Raw genomic sequence first — 5733 nt, forward strand, 5'->3', positions numbered from 1 at the left:
AAGTGGGCAAGTGCAAAGTAGACACCGCCTCTAAAGATGAATGGACGAGATTTACTAACTCCTGGTTGGTCAGTAGAGCTGTCCGTCATAGATTTGTCCGTTCGTGACTGGTTACCTCGATAAAGGCGGGACACCGGAGGTATACATAATGGAAAGTCTGCATCGTGACCTCCACACACCAAGCATACTTCATAAATGTTCTGAATCATAATCGTAGTTGCAGTGATGACCCAGTAGACAGCGTGTGTTCACACATGGCGTTTGTGTTGTGTTGCTCTGATCTATTACCTCTGCTCTTACCTATTGAAGTAAGATTGTGTGTATTAAATATTTACTTTTACCCAGTCCTGTCGCGATCCAGCGACGGGTTCTCCGACGCTGGTTCGTGTCTTCCTGCAATTCACTAACGTAGTGAGCCCGATGTCCACCAGGTGTCGCTGTTGCGCTGAAGTCCGCCGAGGTCTGCCGGACTTCACCAAGCTAGGCTGGGTGCAGGTAAGTTCCTGTCAAACAACACATTTTTTTTTTTTTTTTTTTTTTAAATACGGCGGTTTTAACGAATCTGTTGGGTTTTCGGACGGCCACGCCCCCGATTTCCGTCGCGTGCATGCCGGGGCAATTCAGGGAAAAAACGGTAATATTCGGGAAACACGTCGGAAAAACACGATTAAATGACCCCCAATGTAAATGCAATCTTACTTCAAAAGGTGATTGCAACAGGAGTCTGTGCAACAAGCTTTGAAATGCAATGCAAATGCCACGTGTGAACGCAGCTTAATCATAATGATACCCCCAGTAGTCACAGTGATGTCACCAGCAGCCTGTAGTCACAGCGTTAGCCCCCAGTAATCAGTGATGTCACCAGCAGCCCGTAGTCGCAGTGCCTCCCTTAGTAGTCACAGCACTTGCCCCCAGTAATCCGTGATATCACCAGCGGGCTGTAGTTACAGTGATGCCCTCAGTAGTTTGAGGGCGCTTGGCCCCAGTAATTAGTTATGTCACAATGCTGCACCTGCAGCCTGTAGTCACAGTGCTGCCCCCAGTAGCCTGTTGTTACAGTGATGTCACCAGCAGTCTCAGTGCTGTCTTCATTACCCTGTATTAACAGTGATGTCACCAGCAGCCTGTAGTCACAGTGCTGCCCTCAATAGTCACAACGCTTGTCACCAGCAGCCTCTAGTCCCAGTGCTGCCCTCAGTAGTCACAGCACTTTCCCCCAGTAATCAGTGATGTCACCAGTAGCCTGTAGTCACAGTGCTGCCCTCCGTAGTCACAGCACTAGCCCCCAGTAATCAGTGATGTCACCAGTAGCCTGTAGTCACAGTGCTGCCCTCAGTAGTCAAAGCACTTTCCCCCAGTAATCAGTGATGTCACTAGCAGCCTGTAGTCACAGTGCTGCCCTCAGTAGTTACAGCGCTTGGCCCCAGTAATTAGTTATGTCACCAGAAGCCTTTAGTCACAATGCTGCCCCCTGCAGCCTGTAGTCACAGTGCTGCTCTTAGTAGTCACAGTGCTGCCCCCAGTAGCCTGTTGTTACAGTGATGTCACCAGCAGCCTGCAGTCTCAGTGCTGTCTTCAGTACCCTGTATTAACAGTGATGTCACCAGCAGCCTGTAGTCACAGTTATTATCACCAGGGAGGTAGAGCCAGACCCAAACTTCCAATGTAGTCCAGCGTCGGGCCCGGATCAGCTGAACCAGCAAAGTGTGATACGAACTCAAACTTTGCGTTCTGCTCCGCTCATTCCTACTCACTAAGGGTAATAATGTAGATTTCATACTTACGTATACAAACCAAATAGTTCTTAATTTTATGTCCAATTTAGTGAATGTACAAAGTTGGAGAATATTTCGGTTTTCGGCATTGAAAAATACACCCCCAACCCAAGAAGCACAGAAGCACAGACACCGAACATTGCATCTATGCTTGACGTCTACGCTGCAGGGACTTGCAGGAGCCTCGGCCCCCTACTTAAGGACACCCGACTTACAGACGACCCTTCGTTACAGACGGACCCCTCTGCCTCCTGTGACCTCTAGTGACCTCTCTGGATGTCACAGTGCTGCTCTCAGTAGTCACAGCGCTTGTCACCAGCAGCCTGTAGTCACAGTGATGTCACCAGCAGCCTGTAGTCACAGTGATGCCCCCAGTAGCCTGTTGTTACAGTGATGTTACCAGCAGCCTGCAGTCTCCCGGGGCAACTCAGGGAAAAACGGTGCAAATCGTTAAGGTTCAGAGTACAGCGAAGGTAAAAAACCAGGGAACATGGAGCAGAAACAGAGTTGGAGAATGAGCCAGGGTCACACACAGAAAGACAAATCAAGACAGGTACCATAGAGCGAGTCAGACAAACTAACAGACTTGCTCAAGCGCATGTAACAGGGCATGCCTGATACGTTGGAAAGCATAGCTGGGATACACCCTGCCGCTTTGAGAATAGGAGAGAGGCGCCGCCTGCGCCCTAAGGAAGCTAGAGCACGGCCGGGGGGAAGACAAGAGCTTACAGTCTATGAGGATGAGGGGGTGACACAAGACCTTACAGTCTATGAGGATGAGGGGGTGACACAAGAGCTTACAGTCTATGAGGATGAGGGGGTGACACAAGAGCTTACACTCTATGAGGATGAGGGGAGGACACAAGAGCTTACAGTCTATGAGGATGAGGGGGTGACACAAGAGCTTACAGTCTATGAGGATGAGGGGGTGACACAAGAGCTTACAGTCTATGAGGATGAGGGGGTGACACAAGAGCTTAAAGTCTATGAGGATGAGCAGGTGACACAAGAGCTTACAGTCTATGAGGATGAGGGGGTGACACAAGAGCTTACAGTCTATGAGGATGAGGTGGTGACACAAGAGCTTACAGTCTATGAGGATGAAGAGGTCACACAAGAGCTTAAAGTCTATGAGGATGAGGGGGTGACACGAGCTTACAGTCTATGAGGATGAGGGGGTGACACAAGAGCTTACAGTCTATGAGGATGAAGAGGTCACACAAGAGCTTAAAGTCTATGAGGATGAGGGGGTGACACAAGAGCTTACAGTCTATGAGAATGAGGGGGTAACACAAGAGCTTACAGTCTATGAGGATGAGGGGGTGACACAAGAGCTTACAGTCTATGAGGATGAGGGATGATACAAGAGCTTACAGTCTATGAGGATGAGGGGGTGACACAAGAGCTTACAGTCTATGAGGATGAGGGGGTGACACAAGAGCTTACAGTCTATGAGGATGAGGGATGACACAAGAGCTTACAGTCTATGATGATGAAGTGGTAACAAGAGCTTACAGTCTATGAGGATGAGGGGGTGACACAAGAGCTTACAGTCTATGAGGATGAAGTGGTAACACAAGAGCTTACAGTCTATGAGGATGAGGGATGACACAAGAGCTTACAGTCTATGAGGATGAGGGGGTGACAAGAGCTTACAGTCTATGAGGATGAGGGGGTGACACAAGAGCTTACAGTATGAGGATGAGGGGGTGACACAAGAGCTTACAGTATGAGGATGAAGGGGGAGACACAAGAGCTTACAGTCTATGAGGATGAGGGGGTGACAAGAGCTTACAGTCTATGAGGATGAGGGGGTGACACAAGAGCTTACAGTATGAGGATGAGGGGGTGACACAAGAGCTTACAGTATGAGGATGAAGGGGGTGACACAAGAGCTTACAGTCTATGAGGATGAGGGGTGACACAAGAGCTTACAGTCTATGAGGATGAGGGGGTGGCACAAGAGCTTACAGTCTATGAGGATGAGGGGTGGCACAAGAGCTTACAGTCTATGAGGATGAGGGGTGGCACAAGAGCTTACAGTCTATGAGGATGAGGGATGACACAAGAGTTTGCAGTCTATGAGGATGAGGGGTGGCACAAGAGCTTACAGTCTATGAGGATGAGGGGTGGCACAAGAGCTTACAGTCTATGAGGATGAGGGTTGACACAAGAGGTTACATTCTATGAGGATGAGGGGGACACAAGAGCTTACAGTCTATGAGGATGAGGGGGTGACACAAGAGCTTACAGTCTATGAGGATGAGAGGGTGACACAAGAGCTTACAGTCTATGAGGATGAGGGGGTGACACTAGAGCTTACAGTCTATGAGGATGAGGGGATGACACTAGAGCTTACAGTCTATGAGGATGAGGGGATGACACAAGAGCTTACAGTCTATGAGGATGAGGTGGTAACACAAGAGCTTACAGTCTATGAGGATGAGGGGGTGACACAAGAGCTTACAGTCTATGAGGATGAGGGGGTGACACAAGAGCTTACAGTCTATGAGGATGAGGGAGTGACACAAGAGCTTACAGTCTATGAGGATGAAGAGGTGACATAAGAGCTTACAGTCTATGAGGATGAGGGGGTGACACAAGAGCTTACAGTCTATGAGGATGAGGGGGTGACACAAGAGCTTACAGTCTATGAGGATGAGGGAGTGACACAAGAGCTTACAGTCTATGAGGATGAGGGGTGACACAAGAGCTTACAGTCTATGACAGTGATGGCAAAACTTTTATAGGCCGAGTGCCCAAACTACAACAAAGACCCGCTTATTTATCGCAAAGTGCCAACACAGAAATTTAATTTTGTGATTTTTACTCCCTTCTCTGTCACAGTTTTCATTGATACCAGCCCCTGAGGACACCAATAAAGCAGAAAATAGCCCCAGGTAGAGCTGTCACTTTAAAATAGCTCTGTGCACAGCAAGTCCTGGGCTGTCTGGGACTGCAGGAAGATACCTGGAGTCATCTCTGGTGATGGCCTGGGTGCCCACAGAAAGGGCTCCGAGTGCCACCTCTGGCACCAGTGCCATAGGTTAGCCATCACTGGTCTATGAGGATGAGGGGTGGCACAAGAGCTTACAGTCTATGAGGATGAGGGGGGGCACAAGAGCTTACAGTCTATGAGGATGAAGGGGGTGACACAAGAGCTTACGGTCTATGAGGATGAGGGGTGGCACAAGAGCTTACAGTCTATGAGGATGAGGGGGTGACACAAGAGCTTACAGTCTATGAGGATGAGGGGGTGACACAAGAGCTTACAGTCTATGAGGATGAGGGGGTGACACAAGAGCTTACAGTCTATGAGGATGAGGGGGTGACACAAGAGCTTACAGTCTATGAGGATGAGGGGGGGCACAAGAGCATACAGTCTATGAGGATGAAGGGGGTGACACAAGAGCTTACGGTCTATGAGGATGAGGGGTGGCACAAGAGCTTACAGTCTATGAGGATGAGGGATGACACAAGAGTTTGCAGTCTTTGAGGATGAGGGTTGACACAAGAGGTTACATTCTATGAGGATGAGGGGGACACAAGAGCTTACAGTCTATGAGGATGAGAGGGTGACACATGAGCTTACAGTCTATGAGGATGAGGGGATGACACTAGAGCTTACAGTCTGAGGATGAGGGGATGACACAAGAGCTTACAGTCTATGAGGATGAGAGGGTGACACAAGAGCTTACAGTCTATGAGGATGAGGGGGTGACACCAGAGCTTACAGTCTATGAGGATGAGGGGGTGACACAAGAGCTTACAGTCTATGAGGAAGAGGGGGTGACACAAGAGCTTACAGTCTATGAGGATGAGGGAGTGACACAATAATGAAAAATAATATAATAAGCATTATATAAATAAGTTCTTTACAGAAGAGGAACAGATACGAGGAAGTGAAAGCAGTGGTGTGACATGCAGGGCAGTCCTGTAAATATTCTCTTCCCCATCT

Source organism: Engystomops pustulosus, chromosome 11 (assembly GCF_040894005.1).
Source record: "Engystomops pustulosus chromosome 11, aEngPut4.maternal, whole genome shotgun sequence".
NCBI classification, from domain to species: domain Eukaryota; kingdom Metazoa; phylum Chordata; class Amphibia; order Anura; family Leptodactylidae; genus Engystomops; species Engystomops pustulosus.